The sequence below is a fragment of the Lissotriton helveticus genome, chromosome 2_1 (assembly GCF_964261635.1).
Source record: "Lissotriton helveticus chromosome 2_1, aLisHel1.1, whole genome shotgun sequence".
Lineage (NCBI taxonomy): Eukaryota > Metazoa > Chordata > Amphibia > Caudata > Salamandridae > Lissotriton > Lissotriton helveticus.
In genome coordinates this window covers 981,018,521-981,043,003 of record NC_136059.1, presented here as the reverse complement: position 1 = coordinate 981,043,003, position 24,483 = coordinate 981,018,521, and the positions used below count along the sequence as shown (strand labels likewise).

At 42.6% G+C, this 24,483-nt stretch overlaps 1 protein-coding gene across 2 annotated transcripts in view; it reads left to right on the top strand.

Moving 5' to 3' along the window:
• KANK1 (KN motif and ankyrin repeat domains 1) overlaps nucleotides 1-24,483 on the top strand; it is an 835,542-nt gene that overhangs the window by 195,918 nt on the left and 615,141 nt on the right. For both annotated transcript variants that reach the window (XM_078675726.1, XM_078675725.1), the window contains exon 3: nucleotides 22,698-22,822. The gene's annotated coding sequence lies outside the window, so the exon portion shown is untranslated. The remainder of the gene's footprint in view (nucleotides 1-22,697; nucleotides 22,823-24,483) is intronic.

Sequence of the window (24,483 nt, the reverse complement as noted above, 5' to 3'; positions counted from 1 at the left end):
GAATATGGATCCTGGGATTCTGTTCACCTCCGGGAGTGCTGACCGGCTTGATGAGAGCGATTGCTCAGACCTTTGTTTGGTGCCTTAGTGATATTCCAGTCCTGCAGCTGGGAAGGTAAAATAGGTCATGCCCAGATGCCGACATTACAGAGAGGGAGACAGCGGAGGGACTATCCTAAATGAAGAGTGGGGAATCTCAGGGACCCAGTGGCTACCCTCCAGAGTCCTTCGACTGTGTCAAAAGTTGGTGGTAAAGTGATTCCAAGGCATTTACTGTGAGGCTTGGGATAGGGTCGAGCTTCCCAGCAGCCGTAGAGAGGCGACAATCATCCTGGTCCACAAGCCAGGGATGGTGGCAGAGGAATGTGCATCATGCAGGCTGATATATCTATTGCATTTTGAAATTAAAATACTTCCTAAAGTTATGGCTAACCACCTAATACAAGCAATAGATGGTATTGTTGCCCCCGACCAATCCAGTTTTATTCCCTATAGGTTCACCAGACACAACCTCCGGTGTCTGTTTGGATGCTTGGTCCACAGACAAAGAGTGAGGGTACCAGCAGTAATATTGGTGCAGAGAAAGTCTTTGATTCAATATAATGGCCCTTCTTCAATGCATTGCTGGAGTGTATTAGATTTAGACCCTTCTTCCAGACATGAGTGTGTCTTTTCTACCACATGGCGAGGGTGCGTGTGAATGAAGCACTCTTGGAGGAATATAAATTGCACGGTGCCACTCACCAGGAATGTTCCCTGTCCCCACTGCTCTTTGCAGTGGCGATAGAACCAACAGTGAATTGGATGAGACCAATTGCTTAGGCAACTTTGATGGGACATAGACTGGGAGGCTACAGTCACTATATGCGAATGAAGTCCTATTGTACCTTGCAGATCTGGATCAATTCTTCCCAAGTTTTAGAAATCCGTTAAGCCTTCAGTGTTTTCTTGGGCATAAAAATGAACTAGAGGAAGTCTGTTGTGTACCTACTGTCGTACTGATTACCACAAGCTTAGCGGGCAAGTCCATCTGAGGGGAAGCCGGGCTTGCCTACCTGGGTATGTATGTGACCATGGACTGAAGATTTTCATGATAGGAATTTAGGACACCTCCTGGCGGACTCTCGTAGGGGTGTAGCCTACTGGTGTTGACTCGCCCTCTCTGTGCTGGGAAGTTTGGCCCTATACAAGATTATATATCTGCCCAAATTTCTTTAAGTCTGACTCAACGCAATATTCGCGGTTTCAGACTACTTCTTTATAGCAGTGGAAGTTGAGGTCAGACCCTTACTGTGGAATTGTGGCACGCCATGGATAACAGTAAGTACTGTGACCAGACTGTTAATGTGTAGGGGCATAGCTCTGACGGATCAATGGTTCTACTACTGGACTATACAACTGCTAGTGGTCAATGATTGGTCCGTTGTGGAGCAAAGAGAGCCATCTTGGATGGATAACTGGAAGTCACTAGATCCACAAAGTTAAAATTAGTGGCTGTTTGGCATGGAGAGATTTCTGGCTGTCCCAAAACCTATGACCTCAGTGGTCCGGACTTGGAGTTATGCAACTTGCCGACTGGGTTGGGTAGATCAATTGACATTAGAGATGCTGCTGTGGGATTCAGGAGTGCTAGCGGAGCTTCGCAGGGTGACAGAATACAGGCAATGGGATATTCTTGGTACCTCAAGGCTAGGTGACCTACAGTGTGACACTGGATAGCAGTCTTTTGAGGAGTTGCAGTTACAGTATGTGTCAGGGGGGCAGTTCCTATGCTATATGTGAGTCAAATCAATCTTTGCCCACCAGATTGAGCAGCCTCAAAATCTAGAGGAATAGAACTTTTGGAGTATAGGGTGCTGGGGGCCCCACTACACACTCAAGCTATATCCCTGATCTACTCTACACTCATCACCAATAATCAAGCCCCATTACAGACAATGAGAGAAAGATGGGCTGGAGATCTCCCATCTCTTCCCTTGCTGAATTGGTTGGGTCGTTGGGGCTAAAATCTCTTCACCAATGATACCCAGATTGTTTTCACCTTTTATAAGGGGGTGCCCGTTGAACAAGATTCTATTAAACCATGTCACTGGGCCATTTTCTGTCGGATGTGCCTCTTCCAACTGAAGTGTACTACCGAGAAGACTCAGGTGCACTGTGTTGGGCATAATTTTGACTTCAAGTCGGAAGTGCACTGGCCAGAAGTGATAACTCATCACAATAGGCAAGTGGAAACAGTTAACAATCTATGTGTGAAATTTGACAATAAATTGTCCTTCCATAATCAAATAAACTGTGATTGGCAAATATTTTGCCATACTATGCATGCTCAAGACATTTCTGCACATCTGTCGGTCCCAATACAGATTACAGTGGTCTTGGCATTGGTCGTGTCCAGGTTGAACTATGCCAGTACCTTATATGGTGGTCTCCTGCAATATCTAGTGAGAAAACGTAAAACCGTACCGATTGCTGCTGCTTGGTTCGTTCTCAGTCTACTTAGAAGGGAGCACATTTCTCTACACAAGTAGATTCACTTGGATGCTAACCTTGTGCCTGGACATTCAATGTAATTTCCATTGAAATGAATGGGCACTCCATGACGAGTTACCCTTGTCATTAGCATCCAAGTGGTTAAGACTTCTCTTCTAGTGCACAGAATGCTACACCACTCGGGACCAGACTATTTGTCCTCTGGGATTTCCTACTACAGCCCTTTCAGAAAGCTGCGCTCCTCCAATAATCACTTGGCCACGGTTCCGAGAGTCTGCTTTGCTAGAGCTGGCAGGTGGTCTTTCTCTCTTTTGTAGCCAGTAGGCTGGAATAACCTTCCTTTAGAACTCAGGCTAACAGAGGATGAAAGCCTGTTTAGGAAAATGCTTAAAACCTAGCTCTTTGTCCAGTAGACAACTGGGTCGTTCTTTTTTGCCCTTTATGTTCCGTTAGCACCGGGACACACTTTTGAGTAACCGTGTGCTTTATGAATCCTGCTTAACATAATACATCTGGGCAGAATAGAAGATTATGAATGAGGGGTGGCTTGCTGATACCCTTGGGAGGTTCGCTACCAAGCTGGGTTTCTGCTGAAACAACTTATTCGGGCCTACTTCATCCACTGAAGGCTGCATGCAATGGACACGATAGATACTGACCAACGCCTGTGAGGATGTAGCCAACATGGCACACTGCTAAACACGATCTGTGGGTGCCCACGAGCGAGGGGTTGCTGGATGGGCACACAACAAAGGCTTTTGTCTGTGGTGGGAGATACCCTGGTATTCACCCTCCGGCTTATCACCCTGGGCATCTGAGGTGATGTGAGCTTTGACAGATACATGCTCACTCTATGCAACATGGCCCTGGGGGTCGCAGGACGTGACATAACATGTTAATTGAGGGGAAACGTAAGTTCCATTTATCAAGAATATGCTGTCAAACATGGAGTGTTGTAGACAGGCTAAGGAACCTATATATTGGGCAAGAGGATGCCCTCCAAAGTTTGTATGCAAAAGAAACAATTGATGGATGAATGCTGGACAATGCATATATTCTCCCCCAGTCACAAGCATTTGGGTTTTATCCATCATTCTTTTGCTCATCACATCACCCCAGTTTGGAGCCAGCTATATGCAAATCAGTCTTGATCCTGTTCCTTATGGGAACAGTCCAGCCCGAACTGCCAAGCCAGATCCTCCTTGGACCAGTACGAGCATCCTGGGACCAGTTTCTGGGCATCACCCGTCATCAGCCAGGCTAGCTTGAATCCAGTGGTGTAGTAAGCACTGGACCCACGTCTGTGCATACCCTTCCCACTTAGGGCGACATAGGCAAAAGAAACAATTGATGGACGGAATACTGGACAATGCAAACATTCACCCCCAGTCACAAGGATCTGGGTTTAATCCATCATTCTTTTGCTCACCACACCACCCAGCTATATGCAAATCAGTCTTGACCCTGTTCCTTGTGGAACTGTTCCCATGAAGCACAGGGTCAAGACTGATTTGCATATGGCCAGGTCTAAACTGGGGTGGCATTGTGAGCAAAAGAATGATGGATTTAACCCAGATCTCTTGACTGGGGATGGATGTTTTGATTTGTTCTGCATTCCATCCATCAATTGTGTGTCTTTTGTTTCTCGCCCTAAGTATGCCAGGTAGGCCCTGGGCTTACTGTGCCACTGGAATCAAGCTATCCTGTCTGAAGAGGGATGAAATCTCGAAACCGGTCGTTGGATGCTTGTTTCTGTTCCAGGGACGACCTGGCTTGGCAGTTTGGGCTGGACTGGACTGGATGACCCATGAAGAAAAATGTTACAGGAATTGAGGCTGGGGAACTGATCTCCTGTTGTACCGTGAATTACACACCTCATGTCCGTAGAAGTTATTAAAGATTATTTGTACTAATTGCATGCTACAGGACCCAGGGGTTCAGATAATTGTTGTTCTCAACAGATTATTGTTGGATAAGATAAATGCTCAATAAAAAGATATGAAAACAAACAAAACGATTCCAGTCACATGGTGCAGAGCCACACTCGCCACTCTGTTTTTTTCCTGACTGCCGGCTAGAGGCTGCTTTCAGAGCAGATGGGCTGCCATGATCCAATCAATGCTGTACGTGTGGTATTTTCCACATAAATGAAGGAAACAGAGTAACGAGATGAGAAGGTGGGTTTATTAACCTCATCCACATACAAGTATCCAGGAACTGCCAGATCTCACTAAGTTCTAATAAAGAATACAGGTAAGAAATTCCACAATCTTAAAGGAGAAAGAGCACCAATCATAAGAAAGAAGAGGGAGCAACCTTATTACACATCTCCCTTCCTAACAAAACAGAAAAGAGAAAAGAAACATTTTTCATGAAACATTACTTACAGAAACATCAGGATAAAAATTAAACATAGTCTTTCAAATAATTGGGTGTTCTGCATAATCTCCGACTCCTCCTATGAGAAGATAACATGTCAGATCCATTATAAGAACAATTGTCAACATGCTGAAACTTGCTGGAAAAAGAATTGTTGTGAAGTGACGTATCATAAGCATATAAAGTAGGATCAACCACAACAACACAACTCTTATTCCAAATTCTCCCATCCTCTGTCTTAATAGCATTTTTAAAAACTTTAACCACAGCTCTAACATCAGTGTATTTGGACCAAGGTTTGCGTCCAACAGGTGTCTTTATTTTAACGAAATCACCCACTTTAACATCCTGATATGTTACACTCTTCCGGTTATCAAAATATTTTTTACGAGCACATTGTTTGTCCAACTCTTTGCTTCTCCACTCACCAATATCATTATCCACCAGACCTTTATTGTTTTTCATCCAACCAGGACACCATAAGGTATTAGGAACTCTCCCTTTGAACAATTCAAACGGAGACCTCCCAGTAGTTGAATGAGGAGCAACTCGATAAGCATATATCCTATCCTGAAGAGTTGTCCTCCAATTCAAACCAGAAGATAGAGCTAACTGAATTGATTCCTTAAGAGTTTTGTTAACTCTTTCAACAGCACCATTTGTCTCAGGATGGTATAATGAACATCTTTTATGCACAATACCACATTTCTTTAAAAACTCAGAAAACAAAGAAGAACAGAATTGAGGTCCATTATCGGACAATAAGCTATTAGGAAAGCTTTCCTTGTTGAACACACCTTCTAGAAACTTAATCAAAGAATTAGAGGTAATCTCATTTACCGCAGAAACTTCAATCCACCTGGAATAAAGGTCAATGAGGACAATAAGATAGGGAGTATCAGAAACCCCAGATAATGGACCCAAGATATCAACAGCAACCTCATCCCAGGGGTGAATTGGCAAAACCCTTTTAACCATGGGCATTTGTCTCGTCTTTAGTATCTTGTCACTGGCACAGCACTCCATACAGTCCCTGACCAACCTTTCTGTATCTAAATCCATACTAGGCCACCAGAATTGCATACGAAGAATCTCCTTAGTTTTCACAATACCCAAGTAACCAGAATGAGCATGTGACAACAGCTTCATTCGTATTCCAAGAGGAGGGACAAGTTTAGTTCCACGAGTCAACAAACCTTCAGAAACAGAAAGTTCATCTGAGACCAACAGCCAAGGTTTTTCCAAACGAGAATTACTCTTTAAGGAAGAAATAACGCGACAAATCTCTTCATCTTTTACCCAACTCTTTCATCCACTCCTATTCTTCAATCGCACCAACCGTGACCTCACATACATTGATGTATTCATCCACACCATCAGTATCATCCTCTTGAAAATTATCACTACCAACCAATCTAGATAAACAATCAGCTGACTTATTGGCTACTCCTGGAATATACCCAACCTCAAAATCGAATTCTTGTAAAGAAACAATCCATCTTCGGATCCTTGAAGATATAGCATCCAAACCTTTCTTTAAGAAAACCTCTCTTAAGGGTTTATGATCAGATAAAATGCACACCTTTGATCCCCAAATCAAGTTTTTAAATTTTCTTAACGCCCAAAAAATAGCAAGAGATTCTTTCTCTATCACAGAGTAATTAAGCTCAGAGCCTTTAAGACACTTCGATGAACAACAAATAAGTGAATCCCTACCATCCTTCTTCTGAACCAAAACTGCACCAAGTCCTTTGTCACTCGCATCAGTAAATAATACAGTAGGAAGACCAGGAACAAACGCATGAAGTGAGGGAGCTTTGTTTAACTCCTTCTTAATACTAACAAATTCACTCATGCACTCAGGGGACCATTCAAAAACCACATTCTTAGCCGTCAAGCGTCTTAAATTATGGGTCTTGTCTGCAAAATTGATAATGAATTTCCCATAAAATTCAACCATCCCAAGAAAAGAGAGTAATTCCTCCTTATTAACTGGTTCTTTTACCTTGTCGATAGATTCAACCAAATCCTTTTTAGGGAATACACCTTTACCAGTAATGCGATGTCCTAAATAATTAACTTCTTCCACTCTAAACTTACACTTAGTCTTTTTCAGAGACATACCTGCTTCATCTAAACGTTTCAACACAGAACACACACGTCTATCATGCTCTTGAACATCTTTACTATAAATCAAAAGATCGTCTTGATAACATTTCACACCCATCAACCCCTTTAAAATTTTTGACATAATTCGTTGAAAAACTGAGGCCGCTGAAACAAGACCAAAAGGCATTCTCTTAAATTTGAAAGTGCCCATAGGTGTAATGAAGGCAGTTAAATCTTGAGGACTCATCTAGCTCCACCTGTTGGTAAGCGGAGGCTAGATCAAGAGTAGTGAAGTAATTCGCCCCTTCAAGAGTACCAACTATCTCATCAATATCGGGAAGGGGAAATCTATCCACAACTACTTCTCTATTTAACGATCTTAAATCTATGCAAAGACGAATTTCTCCTGTCGGTTTCTTAGCAATTACAACAGGTGCAAGCCACTCAGTCGCTTCATCCGGCTCAATAATGCCGTTCTTTACGAGTTTTTCTAATTCTTCTTGAACTTTTGTTTGCTCAATTAACGGAATCCTCCTCACCTTTGCTGTCATAGGAACAGCATTATTTATCAACTTAATGTGATGTTTGTAACCACGTAAACACCCTAAACCTTCTTTAAACACACCTGGAAACTGCTCTGCTAAGGCATCAGACAATTTATCATCACTCTTAACTTGAAAAGAATCAACAACTTCTTGAATTTGTACCTGTGGTGAAGCATTAGGATCAAGTTTAACCCCAAGTTGACGTTGATGTAACCAGCCCAAGAGTGCATCCCCTTTTTTTGCAACAAACTTTACCAACAATGATGTGACTTCCCAACTCTATTTCAGCCATAAAGTATCCTAACATTCTAATCGGTTTCTCACTATAACCTAAAGGGGATATGTCACATTTCATCAACTTCACTTTTAAAAAAAAATATTCATTAAACAGTTTCTCATCAATTATTGTTATTTTAGAACATGAATCAAATTTAAAATTTATCATAGAACCTTCAACACTAACCAAATGAGAAGGATGATCAGACTTATTGTCAGTTACTTCCAAACACACAGATCTTACCTGAGGTTGAGCCCATTTCTTCTTAGAATTATCACTTTTATATATTTTCATTCTATAAAATTTGGCATAGTGACCTCTCTTACCACATTGGTTGCATACAACTTTTAAGGCAGTACATATGGGTGAATTTGCTAGATGAGTGATCTGTCCACACCTAAAACAAGAAAATGTGTTATTCAAACTGACATTAGAAGTGTTTGGAAAGATACTCTGTTTCTCCTGTACTCCTATACCCTCCTGCTTTTTAACTTGACATACTGTTTCCTCTACTTTAGTTTCTTCTTTTGTATCCGAAGAAGATGGTTTCTCCTTCTCCTTCCTCAACTCACCAACACATTTTGTCATATGTTCTACTTGTTTTGCAATACCCAACACTTCTTCAAGAGGAGGTTCATCCTTTAACCAAAGTTCCTTCCTAATGTCGTCATGCGCACACCTTAGAACAAATTGATCACAAATTCTTTCGTCTAAAGTCTGACCAAAATTACATGAAGATGCCAGTTTCCTTAGAGAAGACACATATTCTTCTACCGTTTCATCTTTTTTTTGTTCTCTTAGTCCAAAGTGATATCTCTCCATCATTGTGCTGAGTCTAGGCGAATAATGACGATCCAGCTGGAGAATGGCAATCTCATATTCATTTAAATTTCTTTGCTCAGCTGCAGATAAATCAGGCAAATGCTCCAAAACATCCTGACCTTCCCCACCAAGGCAATGTAAAAGTAGAGTGTGTTTTCTTTCTGCACTCAAATTTGTTCCACATACCCTTGCACAATTTGTGAAGATTTTCTTCCACTTTTTCCATTTGACATTTGGTTCTCCATGACTCGTTAAGAAGAAAGCAGGTTGAGTAACATTCTGCATTTTTTTCTTTATTTATTTCAATACTTATATGTGTTTAACAACAAAAATGTAACTTTTTTTAAGTCAGAAATTTTAATTGTACTTCTTTGAATTAATAATTAAAGTTCTGCATGTTCCAAGCCTTTCTTTCAAAAGTCATATCTTTTTTCCCTTTTTTTTTTTTATAATAATGCTGGTTGAGAATATTTGTTTATAATGTAATAATGTTGGTTGAGAAAGTTTGTTCGTCCTATGTTTTATTACGATTTTAAGGACTCATTACATGGCAATGCTGCTTACAGAATGTTAGTTTATCCTTTATTCTAGTAAGCCTTAAAGGACTCACTACGTCACAATACCGCTGAGCGCACAACTGAGGCTCGAACAGAGCGTTTAGAACAGACTTGTAAAACAGAGTCTGGGAGACTGCGCTAGCTTGGAACGCAACGTAGAGCGTTATGTTGAAACGCAACGTTTGACGCCTGTGCTGACACGCAACATGAAATGCAGAGTACGTCAGTAGTCTACGCGCGCACAGTTTTTTTTTTTTTTAAAGTCCCGATATTTCTTTCTCTTCATTTTAAGAGTATTATCCACATTCTTTTTCGAAAATAAATCAATCCTCCTTCCGCTCTCCTCACCGTAATTCTTGAGGGGTTTAAGACGGTTTACATCAAATTACAGCCGCTGCGAAGACAACGCTTCGTTTGTTTATAAATCTGCCGCTGGAGGAGAGCTGAAATTGATCCTTACTCGTCGTGTTGAGGTCAACTCCCGATCGTCGCCAAATAAATGTGGTATTTTCCACATAAATGAAGGAAACGGAGAGTAACGAGATGAGAAGGTGGGTTTATTAACCTCATCCACATACAAGTATCCAGCAACTGCCAGATGATCTCACGAAGTTCTAATAAAGAATACAGGTAAGAAATTCCACAATCTTAAAGGAGAAAGAGCACCAATCATAAGAAAGAAGAGGGAGCAACCTTATTACAGTACGACCCTATTGCAGTCACCGCCTCCTGCAGTGGGGCTTGTTGGGACATTTTTACTAGATCTGATTTGGGTTTCCAAACTGGTCCTGACATGGTAGATCACCATGCCGGCCAGTAGCATGAGTAATGCAAGGATAGTGTCTACAAATTCAGGTGCAACTGCTAATTTCTCTGGCCAACTTCACATTGCCAACCGGCTAGGATTTTATTTTTAATGGACTGAAATGTTTCAGATCCATTGGTGTTCCAACCAATCAAATTGGATTGTATTGTAATTGTATATATATATAGCGTTTACTACCCCTGACGAGGCGTCAAAGCGCTTTTTCAGCAAGTAGCACGCTACTCTGGAACCCATAAAGGATTAGTGTTGAATTAGTTTAGTGAAATATGAAAGTAATTTGAGTGGTGGATAGGTTAGTCAGTTATTTGGATTCAGAAGGATAGCGGAGGGATAGAAGAGGGAAAATGTTTTACATTTATATAGTACTTGTTACCCCTGATAGGGTGTTGAAATGCTCTTTTTGGCGAGTAGCACACTATTCCGGAACCCATAAAGGATTAGTGGCGAATTAGTATAGTGAAATATGAAATTTGAGAACTGGACATGTTAGTCTGTTATTTTGATGATACTGCGTATTTTTTGGGGGGCACATTTCCCCTTTTTTTTTTTTTTTAGCCTCCTTCACTTCTTCAAAGAAGTGCAATCAAGGTAGACCAGGAAGTAGCAATCCCCTGCCAAAACAAAGGCACAGAAGAAACTTATCTCTACCCACTGGGTTTACATACCACAAAATAAAAGCAAAATATACAGCTTATATAGATAAGTGACTTAATTTACTCTGTAGTGTGTAATCACTTAAAACTAGAAATTATAGTTCATCTCCAGGATTCCTTGTTACCGGGGTATTCTGATACTGGATTAGCAGGGCGCATATTTCACTCACAAAGAAGGTTCCCGCCCTCAATTCAATGGTACACGCAAACGTATGGGTTCACCTATCTTCCTGTCATTATGGCATTGGCTTCAGATGCTTTGACACCTGTTTTCCACAAATCTCAGAGCATTCGAGTGATGGTGTGCAGGGGAAATATCGTATGTATGACTCGTGATCCTATTCTTCTTCAGAATATGCTGTAGGAAGTGAGGTAACTCTTTTGAGAACGTAGTTGTGCCTTAATACAGAAATTTGCCTTTGTGCCAGCCAAGCGAACCGAATTCCTAATCTTTCTTGTGGATTTCAAGCAATTTTTAAACTTTCAAAGGCCAATATCTGGAATATCAAGAGAGAATTATGCACCACTGGGTACCTATCGACTTACCCTTGCGCAACTAGCCACATTAGGCGTGTTATCTCCAACATACAAGCAGTCTGATGGATCTGCTTTATTATCAGAACTTTAAATATGATGTTTCCAGACATACCACTAACTTGTGGATTGTTTCCCCCACCGCAACCCATCCTGCTTGGTGTTTTTTTCCCAGCCCTTCACCCAAACTCTTTTTTTTTTTTTTTTTGCTCCTTCCCCCCTCCTTGTTTTTTATTCTGCCACACCTCCATGCCGCTTCATTCGCCAGAGATCTGTTGCTCCTCTGCCCCCGACGTGCCCCATGCTGTTTTTTTCACTATTTTTTAAGCTGACTAGTGGGAGCAAATTGCTGCCAGGCCGCTCTTTTCTAAATAATGTTCTTTTGTCCACTTTTTTAAATATATTTATTATGCATTGCATTGACCATCTTAGAGCAGTAAATCAAAAAGAAAAAAGCCACTGCAGTGTTATGATGCATATGTGTGTATGCATGATGACCCATGCGCCTACATAAATCATAACACTAAGGCTGACAGTGTCCTGACGAATACGTGCGCGTGCCTGATGACACATGCACATTTATCATTGCTCTGGGTCTTTTTTGTGCCAATGGTGCATCAGCAATAACCATTTTTGGGGGGGGGCGCAAATGCTAAATAACATCTGTAAAATGCATTGGCAACACCAAATAGGGGACCTTTTTGTTGTGATAATGCTCTTTCACAATGGAAAATGCGAAACTTAAGGGCATTCTCAGATCTGGTGACTGGTCAAAGAACTCTACCGAAGGACTTTCTTTTTTTTACAAACCGGTCATACATGCTTATCCAAATGTTTTAAATCAACATAACCTCAACCTCGAGTCTTTTAATAAAATGCAGCTTTTTCTAATTCAACAGTATTGGAAGGTTCTGATTTTTTTAAATTATTATTAGAAACACAAAGGTGTTTCTTACCTGCCTTTGTGCTATTTGCCAAGCCAGCTTAATCAATTTCACTGGAGTCCTGCGAAAAATATCTTCTGTTACATGATTCTGCTCCTGGTTCAGTTTTGTTTGACATTAACAGTGTTAAATTAATCTTTGGAGTTAAGTAAAGTATGGACCCCTTAGGAATTCAGCACCTTACTCCCCGCTTCCTCCAGGCCTATTGACATCTGGGGCCCGTACAGGGACTACGTCTCCCGACTCCGGCTGACTCCGGATTCTCAGTTACAGTCCGGCATTACCCCTTCCGGTATAGGGTAGCTCCCCTTGGAGTTGGGGGTGGCTACAGCAGGGTTGAGGTTGTGCATCCACCTATTTGATTTTTGGTCTTCGTGTTTAACAGTCTGCTTATTGTCTGCTTATTGTATTGTTATTGCTTCTTTCTTTGAGTATTGTATATTTGGTGTGGTATATATACAATTTTTTTCTTATTCATCTTCGGTCCTCAAGATCTGTAATTATGTTTTATGAATATGATTTTCCGGTTTTGGGTATATGTCATGTAATGTTTTCATATTGCAATCATATTGTATATTTTCCTCTTTATTGCCTTTTTTTGGGTTTTTTTTTGTTTTGTTTAGAAAATGGAAAATAAAGTTTCAAAAAAAAAAAAAAGTATGGACCCCTTCGCCTGAGGCCCACTTGAGAGCTATACTTTTACTCCAGTGACAGCCCATGTCAGTCTGCACAGTGACCACTGCAATCCGATGCACCTAATATGCACAGCAAAACTCCTTCAAAGAACATTCTTCAAAGCACAAGTCTGCCTCCTTTTTCTAGAAAAAAAACTGACTGCACTTTTATTTTTTGCTGGAGTGGAGTTAAACTCTTGATTGTATGATTAATTAAATTCTTTTACAAAAACGGCAGGAAGTGGATGTTTAGAAAAGGTAATAATAAAATACATAAAATCTGAATAAAACAACATATTTAAAATACAGGGATACGATAAAAACACAACACATACAGAGGTTGTCAAACGAGGGGTGTGCAAAAACTGCTCTGGGGCATCCTATTCCAACCAAAAGTTAGTATAAGCATGTGTATTATTTGAAAATACGGTGCAGGCAATAAAAGTGACTGCACTTTTATTGTAAGTACCACCTTTTGTGAAGGGAACTCGCACCATTGATCTCTCCAGGGTACAAAGGCGGGAACCCCCCCCTCCTTCCCCCCCTCCAAAGTGCCCCGAGTCCCCGCAAAGAACAGGTTAGCCGTGTACCCCGGATGATTGAGCCGTTGGAGCACGTTCCCCTGCGCACCTGCAGAAATGTAGTGAATGACTTACTAGAACAGCCTCTGGCGAATAAGCGCAGCTCGCGGAACAGTTGCCAAGGAGATGGTCACGTTACGCAAATAATAAAGTAAGCGGCGCGTGATAAAGCCCCGCCAAGTGCCTTCGCACAAAGATGTCTCGCGGCTGATCAAGTGTCACCTTGTGAATTCTTGGGGACAAAGGGCGGAAGCTAATCTTCCCCTGGCCTTCGAGGCTCAAGGTCCCTTATGGTTGGACACGGCTCGTCTGAACGAACACAGGCTTCCTCGCGCCTGGCCTGTGTATATAAAAGTGCACACTGGACAATGGCCTCTGCGCTGACTAAACCCAGTGGCTTTAGGATGGAACTGGGAAGGTTTAAACGTGCCTCAGTTTGAATTTTTCTAAAAGTTCAAACACTTGAAACTGACACAAATAACTTGGCTGTCATTTTGCATTTGGTGTTCTAAACTTCAGAGGAAGACGCTCAACTGAACAGCCATAAAAACAATCAAAACCAACGCTGACCTTTGAACCCTGTGTTTTTCTTGCACGCTTCCAATCCAAAAGGATGGTGAGGGGGAAGCAAAGGGCTTGGAGTGAATGGGCATGCCAGGCAGGGCCAAGCAGTAACAGACTGCACACAACAGACACATTCCCAAGGACAGGCGGCGTCATTCATGGCGTAGACGCCAAGAGGCGCCCCCGAGCCCTCTTCGGAACAAGTGCACTAGTGTGGGATTTACTGACATCCCTTCGTGACCAGTGGCCTTGCCGGCTATTTGTTCATTTGCTTTTGGGTCAGTGGCCCTGAGTGCTCTCAAAGACAACATTGACACAGTGCGATGCTCCCTATGTTCGTTAGACACATCATCCCTGGAATTCTATGAGGTAGTCTCACCCCAGAAATGGGGCACACGTTTTTCTTCACCAGACACGTGCTTTTTTGGCTCTAGTACTTCAAGGCTGAATTTCTCTGTGTTGTAATTTTGCACCAGTTTCTCGATCTGTCAACTTTGCCAGAATCCCTTTTGTAAAGAAAATGCATGCGGTTTTTGAATATTTTCTTGGGATGACCAGCGTGTAGAAAATATTGCAGAATGAAAAAAATGTTTTATCATTCCTCCCAACCGTGCACCAGTCTGAGTGGTGCTTTTTTATAGGAATGGAGTGACTGGAACTTTCTATTACGCAGTCGCAGGACTGTGGACAAATCCTAACCTAGCGATTAAATCCTATTTAAACGCTCATAATGTACTTAGAATATTTTAGCATAAGCAGAGAAGGTGGTGTTTGATGGATATGAAGGCGCTGGATGGCAATTGGCAGAGATGTGTGGCTAACAGGATCTACATTATATCAGCTATATAAGGTAAATGGGTCTGAGAGCAGGGGCAGGCAGAGAAATCAACTCCATTATGAGAGGTGACATAAAAAAAAAAAAAACAAGCATTGGAAATGCAATAGGTCTCGCACCATTAGAGTTAGTGCTTTTAGAATTGTTTATGGGTTTTTTTTGTAAATGTTTAGCATTTTTGTTTCCTGTAGCCAATGCTAAAGAATTACAAATAAAAAAAGCCATAAACATTTCTTAAAGCTCTAACTGAAATGGTCTGAGACCTATTGCACTGTGTGAGGGTGAGGGGTTGAGGATGAGTGAGGGTGAGGGTGAGAGTGGGTGAGGGGTTGAGGGTGGGTGAGGGGTTGAGGGTGAGTGAGAGTGAGGGTGAGTGAGGGTGAGTGAGGGTGGGTGAGGGTGGGTGAGGGTGAGGGGTTGAGGGTGAGTGAGAGTGAGGGTGAGTGAGGGTGAGGGGTTGAGGTTGAGGGTGAGGTGTTGAGGGTGAGTGAGGGTGAGGGTGAGTGAGGGTGAGGGTGAGTGAGGTGTTGAGGGTGAGTGAGGGTGAGGGTGAGTTAGGGTGAGGGGTTGAGGGTGAGTGAGAGTAGTTGAGGCTGAGTGAGGGTGAGTGAGAGTGAGGGTGAGTGAGGGGTTGAGGGTGAAGGTTTGAGGGTGAGGGTGAGCACACAAGCTTAGGAGTATGTCTTAGCACAACTTGCCCTCACCAATCACCTTTCACTTCTCAGGGCCTATGGACTTTCAAGGCTACAGATAGCATCTGCCATGTGCCTTAGAGGAACATTTATGTTTTAAAAATGTATTTGACAAATAATTATCGATCCATAGTTCAGCGCCGGCGAGATTATGCATTTTTGATATTTTTTGTTGCTGCACAGGCACTCGTGAGCATCATCTTTACCAGACTATACTATGGGTGGGCCGAGAGTTAGGCAGTCCAGGATCTGGGTGTTGCCATTTTAGAATGGCCCCTTACTTGCCAACTGATGGAGAATTGTTGGGTGGTCTCACTACTACTCGCTGATCTTGTAATTCATGCTCTAATACAAATGAACACTAAATAGCTTTTTATTCACCATCTCAGCAAGAGGCCAACAATTGAATAAGCAGAGTGTGAACCCTTCAGTGAACAGCACCAGTGTAAGTTGTGGATGACTTGAGGATTGTCGCTCATATTTTAACAGATTCGTAACTATTTCACATACATCTTTTTAGTACGAAAGATTCGCTGTTTTTTATTTTCTCATCTCTGATGCATTTTACTTGTTTCTTTTCATTCCTGCATAAACCATAGAGCCAACTCGGCACAAACGTGTTATAATGTGGTCAGAGGGAGGGGCACTAGATGACGAGATGTGGACTACCGCCACATTATGCAAGCTTGCCAGAGCCTCTGTGCCTTGTGGTAAACTACAGCTGTTCTTGAAGTGCTCAGAGCTGCTTCTTCATTCAACGTAAGCCATCACTTCACTCCAATGAGAGCATCTGAGCATCCTGAAATTGACGTCCTTTGCATAATAAAAGTGTTTACATACCTCAAGCTTCTTTCTCTAGGATTCTTTCTGTAGGATTTCCTTCTGTTTCCTGCTCAATGGTTTCTTCAATGAAATGTTCTTAATTGCTTGTTTCTTTGCTGATTTTTTGGAGAGCAGAACTAGAGCACAGCTTGTAGCTACTCCTTTCAGTCTTTCGTCATATTTCAGTTACTGGTGCGTGTACTGCATCATTGAGGCACACGGCCCTGGTGCTGGGTGTGCAGGGTCGATTTTTACATTGACACAAACATGGGAAATAAGTGGTGCAAATTGAAATTATACTGTTTTCGTGCATGCTATTTAAAAAACAAAAATACGCTATTCCCTCAAAGTTATTACCAGCAAAATAACGAGAGTGTAGTTTGCACAAAGCTCTAAAATAGCACTGGAAACAAAGACAACAAGTGAAAGCAAGTTGCGGTAAAGCGGGTTTGGGCTTTCATTTAATGTTATTCCCGAAATGTGCTCCAGGCAACACGTTAATCTCTTTGTACGTCGTGTTTGTGCTGCATATTTGGAGGCTTGACAATAACATGCTAGTTGGGGCTGAGCAACACCAAAATGGTTAAAGGGACTGTAAGAAGGGACGGTGCAAGGAAAACAAACTGCGAGGGGCGGAAGGAAGGAGACAATGTAAAAAAAATTCAAATGAAAAGAAGCGAGACGGGTCAATTACATGTTCCCTCCAAGCGCAATGCCGCTGCCAGCAGCGGCAGAGCAAGAAAGTCAGCACAAACAAACGGTGCGAAGAGGTGGCTCAACATATAACGATGCCGACTTTGGAGAAGGAGAACAGGGTTCGAGCCTCAGCGTGGGCGGCATCATTAATTATAAATTAAATAAACTGAGATCTCCTGCATATTAAATATAAATAAATAAACAGCGTGCGTGGGGTGAGGGCAGGAAGCTGCCAGCTATTTAAAAAACAAAAATACGCTATTCCCTCAAAGTTATTACCAGCAAAATAACGAGAGTGTAGTTTGCACAAAGCTCTAAAATAGCACTGGAAACAAAGACAACAAGTGAAAGCAAGTTGCGGTAAAGCGGGTTTGGGCTTTCATTTAATGTTATTCCCGAAATGTGCTCCAGGCAACACGTTAATCTCTTTGTACGTCGTGTTTGTGCTGCATATTTGGAGGCTTGACAATAACATGCTAGTTGGGGCTGAGCAACACCAAAATGGTTAAAGGGACTGTAAGAAGGGACGGTGCAAGGAAAACAAACTGCGAGGGGCGGAAGGAAGGAGACAATGTAAAAAAAATTCAAATGAAAAGAAGCGAGACGGGTCAATTACATGTTCCCTCCAAGCGCAATGCCGCTGCCAGCAGCGGCAGAGCAAGAAAGTCAGCACAAACAAACGGTGCGAAGAGGTGGCTCAACATATAACGATGCCGACTTTGGAGGAGGAGAACAGGGTTCGAGCCTCAGCGTGGGCGGCATCATTAATTATAAATTAAATAAACTGAGATCTCCTGCATATTAAATATAAATAAATAAACAGCGTGCGTGGGGTGAGGGCAGGAAGCTGCCAGATATGGAAATACCAGCATCAAAGAAAACAAGACGGAGGGAAGAGAGGGGAGAGGGGAGGGGGGAGGAGAAATGCGACACGGCGGGAAGGGGCAGGCAGGATGACTCAGGGGAGGGGGCGGAGCGGGGCAGAGCGGCATGTGGGTGTGAAGAAGCCGGGCCTTTGAAGTGAAGCTAAGCTTCACTTCAAAGGTGTCGGAGGAATGCGGGCGGCTGTGCACGCGCTTTTAAGCTCAATGCACATGCGCATTGAGCTTAAAAGTCACGGGCACTGCAAGGAATCGCCACGATTCCTTGCAAGTTAGATAAAGAGTAGATGAGCCCCTATAGTCTCGCTTGCTCGATGCGCATGCGCATCGACAGGCGAGACCTAAAAAGTTGTGGAATGCATTCTGAGATTTTACCCCAAAAAGTTCCCCAAAGTTAAGGCAGCAGATTCACTGGTACAGTATATACCTCAATTATGTCTTGATTCCCTCCTCCCTAAATCTGAGAGTTCAAATCCAGTCTGTGATCAAATACGCCATTTACCTATGAATCCTCGTCCTCTGGGATATACCCCTTTCCTGGTTGTAGCACATGCCGGTTTAGGATGAGCTATTCGACTAAGCCCCCAACCTAGGGGCAAAGCCTAGCCACCTCCAGTTGAGAAAACCTCTAAAGATTGAACTCTTCAGACAGCCATTCATCTGACCGAATACTTCAGTCGGAGCTTTAGTAGATGAATAGACCTGGTCTCTCATTCACTTAAAATCTATCCCCTCACTATTTGGTACTCTTACTGACTGTGCTCTCTAGTGGTCGCTTTAAACTCTTACACAAATAAACTCGAGCCTCATCTATGCCGATCCATTCTAAGCATGGGCCTCATCAGACTTTGTTGTTACAAAAGTACAAAATCTGGTAGTGTGGCATGTATTGAGAGTAAAGTAAAAGCAACCCACTCCCCACTGGCCTACTGCAACTTCATAGTTTATTTTAAATCTGACTAAATTTCAAATGTGGATATTACAAATGTGAACTACACAAATTCCCTTTTTGTGTCCCAGGCTGCTTCCTTACTTATCTGCAGCAAATCTTATGTTTGCTGTTCTTGTGGCTCTGTACATGTAACAGTCACTAGTGGTTGTTGTGTCCCTAGATCATGTGACTCCATCAGTTACCGCTGCCATTTTATTCAACAGCCCTTTGTATATAGAAACTTTTAGGGCCATTCTAATGATAAATACTACATTATGAGTCCCAAAACGCAAAGTTGCAGATGACCTGGACTATGTAGTCCCATGGATGGCTTTGAATTAGAACGGTGACTGCTTACCTATAGAAGTACCTGTCCAAGCAGTTCAGCTAGCGGACAAAAGCAGTGGAAGAATTCCAAAGTAATTGAAACGGGGAAATGAGAAACATTAGGACAGGAATCCAACTTGACTAGTTCCAGTTACTACAGAAAGCATAGAAGGATATATTGGGGGAGGAAGATGTGGAAACCTGGAACCTCATGAGCAGATAGTTCGGTGAGATGCAAGTAGGCAGACCAAGCACGTGTAGGACATTAGCAACGCACTTGAGCCACCAAACATAAGTGATAATATGGATAAATCTAGTAATTAAAGGGATCCAACAGACTGTCAGATTCAGTATTGGTCATACTGACCCTAGGTCAATGGTAGAACACCCACATTCAGAACAGTTCAGCTACAACAGTAGTATAGTTACTTTAACTCGTTAGTCATTTGAGTTCCAAAAACGGCAGACGGCACGACTGGCGTGGGATAGCTGGATGGTTTTAAGGTCTTAGCACTGCAAAGCACCTCAAAGGGAGAACTCGGAGGACTATTTTTCTGTCTGCTTGCAGGATCACCCACCAAGGAAGCGCAGCACAGCGAAAACACTTGCTTTCCAACAGCATCACGGTACACCCATTTGCTCGGGCCAAGGGTGGTCCTCAGACACACGCACTGGAAGGCCCTGCTTGGATAAATACACAAGCTCTGTAGGATGATGCGCATAGAGGCCTATTCATTGATAAATGTGCCCTATATGAAAACATGCATAACATAGCAAAGAGTTACTTAAAAAGAAAGGACTAGCTGAAAGTGTCAATCAAGCCCGTATTATTTGGTTTGCCAGGTCATTTACACCTTTAACTTATGCTGTTCAGATGTCCGCATATTGTAACTACCTTGTTTCCCTAACGATTTTCTTAATCTGTATATATGTATACTTCAGTCTAACGATCTTGCATTATATGTAAAGCGCTCCGATATCTTCAGGTTCAGCTAGCACTAGTGCTATATATTATGTATAAACAAGTAAATATTTCCTACTCGAGGAAGACCTGAGCACAGTAACATATTCAGAATACTTCACAGCAGAAACGTATAAGAAACAATTCAGGCAACTCTTGAAAACTTTTATATTCCGGTTTTGTCCTTGAAGGTTTCGTATTCATTTGGTGGACAGTACACAAATACTACTAAAAGTATATTGTTTAGACAAAACAAAAAATCCTGGAGCTTTCTTTGTAGGAAAATGTACTAGAAACCTTTCAATTTATTTTGTGAAGTAAATGACATACCAAAATGTTGGTAACCTGCAGGATTTAAGAAGGTCATGAGATGAGTTGTATACTCAATAAGAGTTACAAAGAGTACCGGTCCTATTTGTCTTAGTAGAACATTCTATATTTACTGTAAGGGAGGAGTGACTGGCATCTTCTATTGATGGAAAATTAGCACATATTGTTAGTACTTCAAGACGAACTAGGGAACCCCTTTCACCCTTACTCTTTGCGTTGGTGATGGAGCCCCTGGCAGCTTGGGTGAGGGTCGACGCCCTCCTGGAGATTTTCCAGTGGTCGACGCCCTCCTGGAGATTTGCCAGTGGTCGAGGGTGTATTGGATTAGATCTCTTTATATGCCGATGATATTCTTATGCTTCTTGCTATTCCAGACGTCTTGGGCCCCGGTTTCTGGAGAGTCTGACCATATATGGATCGTATTCCGGCTTCTGCTGAAAGTTCGCAAATCAATGTTTTACCCAATCCCTCCGTGACTGGCTATCATGCCATGGGCATCACAGTTACAAGTCCTTCCTCGCGGGTTAAAATACCTCATTGTTTGTCACAGCTGACACGACACAACACGCTCCTATGAACAGAATTTGGTGCCACAGTTAGAGCATGTAGGAAGGAATGGCAAGTTTTCGTCTGCTTTGCCTTTATCTCTTTTGGGACGTTTGACCATCTTTAAGATGGTCTCCCTCCAACACCTTTTGTATCTTCTGCAGAATTAACCCTCTTAAAAAAATGGCTTCCTTAAGAGCATCAATGCTCAGATTAGGTCGATGCTCTGGAAGGGCGGAATGGCCGGTATAGCTCTGGGAAAGTGCTGTAGGCCAGCCTTTGAGGGCGGAATAACGATGCCGGATGTGCTCCTATACTAATGGGCAGCACATCTGTTGGTGGGAAATGACTGATAGTTCACAGGCTTTAGGAATCTGGCTTATGCTGTGGAAGGGTGGCTATTGGGAGATCGAGATTTAGCTCATTGAACACATTACGTTGTAGACTCCATTATGGCAGGGTACTAGTTTGCCACAGGTGGCCGCCTTGCTGGGCTTTTTGGCTTGGCATCTCAACAGTAAGGGACGTACTCAGGGGTGGGATGCTTAAACCTTTCCAGGACTTGTAGGGCGAGTTAGACTTTCACCGCACCCAGTTCTTCCATTATCTCCAGATCTGGCATGCCCTTCTCTCTGTGATACAATCACTAGACACTATTCCTGAGGTCTCTCCATTGGAAGCCAAAATCCTACTCATGCAACTCAGGGAGCATCAGCTGTTGGAGTTCTATAAAATGCTACTGCGCAACATGTCAGATCCCCTGGTGGGGGTTCGGGAGGCTTGGGAGGAAGATCTCGACCTGCTGGACGACTATGATTGGAGCGAGGCAGTGGAGGCCCCTAGAGAGGCTGTGATAGCATCTCAGTTTCAGATGATTCAACGAAATGTGCCCCATAGGGTGTATTTTACTAGAGCCAGACTTCACAGGATGGGTCTTATTCTGACGGATGACTGCCTATGATATGGTGATCCGAAGAGTTATTTGCCCCATATGGTCTGACACTGTCCAGAATTGGCCCCCTACTGGGGAAATGTGCTTAGGAAACTCGAGGGAGTGTTGGGATGGGCTATCCCCCGGGATCCCAAACTTCTACTTCTTCACATCACTAACTACTTGAGGGGAGGGAGGTGAGGGTACAATGTACCAGAAGGCGCTCCTATGGCTGGGCTAATTATGGCCAAGAGAGGAATCACTAGTGCCTGGAAGGACGTGGAAGCTCGAGCGGTGGAAGTTTGGGAAAGAGCATGGACCATTGTATGGGGCTGGAATGCCAGATATGTCTGTCACATGTATGTCCCCAGAAACATTTCATGATATGGGCCGGGTTAGGCAGAACACAAAGGCATCCATCTGAAACCGCATAAGGATGGGCCGGGGAGGGGGGGGGGGCGAGGAACACAGTGCTGTATTTCTATTGTATGACCATAGATGAAGGGTTCATACACTGTTGTTTCAATGTATATGACTTTGATGACTTGTATGGGGAAACGATTTCCTGCTGTTATTTTTCGTCTGGTACAGTACTGCGGTATTTTATATGGATGTAACGCCGGCACACAATTCTCGTTTATCACAAACTCAAAAAGGTTTCACAAAAAAAAAGAAACCAGGGAAAATAACACCGGAAGTTCTAATTCAAAGCTTCTTTTTGCAATTTGTGGACAAATATTGTGACATGGTCATGTTGTAATCGTGACTCTGTTTGGCCTCTTCTTAGGGATCTGTCACTGGATGGTTTGGAATATGCCTTCATGATTCTGCGTCTGGACCCTGGATGGTGTTTTCTTCACTAGAAGAGCGCCCGACCAAAGAACTTGTTCAAATCACCCAATGAACCTGAAGGTAGGAAGCTGGCAGTGAGAGCATCCGTCACAATTTATTGTAGGACGTGATTTTTGGCACATGCACCACTGTTTACAATTTGCAGCGACTGTTTATTTTTCTTATATCACACACACAGTGCGAAGTTCAATTTCTTCCGAGTGCTGAAGTACAGCGGACTAGCACATATAGCGAGAACAGATCACATTTGATTAGGGCCAGGCTTCCGTTACATGTACTGGGCACAGTCCCTTAAGGCATACCCACGGATGCGTCAGATTGGAATTACTGTGGTCCAAGCCCTGTGTCTGGAGCCCTGGCTTGGGTGGTCGTGGCTACAGTTAGCAAATTCAGGAGGTATTTGCAAGGCATATCAGAAAGCAAACCTTAATGGTGCCAGTAACAGTAAGTGGCCCTGGCTCCAGCCAGCCTGAACTCAAGTATGGTGCAAGAGACTTGTAGATAATGTAAAGAAACTGGTTTCACTGATGTCAACACTGGCAGCATTAGGAGCTCAGGCACTGAAGTGGTGACCTGCAAGCTGGATAGCTCGCATTGAGTTCATTGTGGGTTTAGAGTTCATTTATCCTTCTAGTGTTTGTTATTGATGTTAGACATACGTTTTCACAAGCTTCCTCAGCAATGTGCATATTTCTACTATGCTTGCGCCCCTGGTTTGTTTGTTCTTTCATGTCTCCTCTGGTGCACGTATGGCTTAATTTAGAGGACAGTGTAAATGTGTTGTAACACTAACTGTTGTGTTGTTGGAGTATTACTGCATTACTGAAATGTAATACAATGCATCATAAATATAGTGAATGTTACTGCCAGAGGTGGCTTAGAGCGTTTAGGAAAATATGACTTATCGCAATACATTGACTGTCTGTTGTTCCCACGCTTCACGTTTTTGGCGTTTTACAAACATATTTTCGAAATGTGTTCAGCTCGCAAACATTAAGCAGGATATGGCCAGTGGCAGTGCGTGCGTGTGCCAAAGGTGCATGGGAGCTGAGAGCTGCACCTTTAGGATTTGAAGTACAAGAGGTGGGCATTTTGAAGTATAATGTAAGAACTAAAACAAGGTTGTTTTGTTCTGTGCGGAGAGTGCAGTCTGAAAGTCAAATCAGTACTGCATGTAACATATTAGTAGATGGGTTTGGCAGACATAGTTCCTTTTTGTTTCCTATTTAGCGTTGCCAGTCACTTTTCTATTGTTTTTTTCTTCTCCTTGTTAACACGTTTGTGATTCTTTTTTGCATTCTTGCCTTTTGTCGTTCTTCCAGGGTTCTTTTTCCCCTCATTTATTTGCATTGGCCACATCACAGGAGAGAGAAAGCAGTTCAAAAATATATTGTAATTCCATTTATATAGCACTTACTATCCCTACCAAGGTGTCAAAGCTCTTTTCGGCGAGTAGCACGCTACTCCGGAACCCACAAAGGATTAGTGGTGAATTAATATAGGGAAATAAAAAAATAATTTGAGAGTTGGACATGTGAGTCTCTTATTTGGATTGAAAAAGGATAGTGGAGGGATAGAAGTGGAAGGGGTTTGCATTTATAAAGTGCTTTGTACACCAGATAAGGTGTCAAAGTGCTTTTCAGCGAGTAGCCTGCTACTCTGGAACCCAAACAGGATTAGTGGTGAATTAGTATAGGGAAATAAAAAAAAATTTTGAGCTG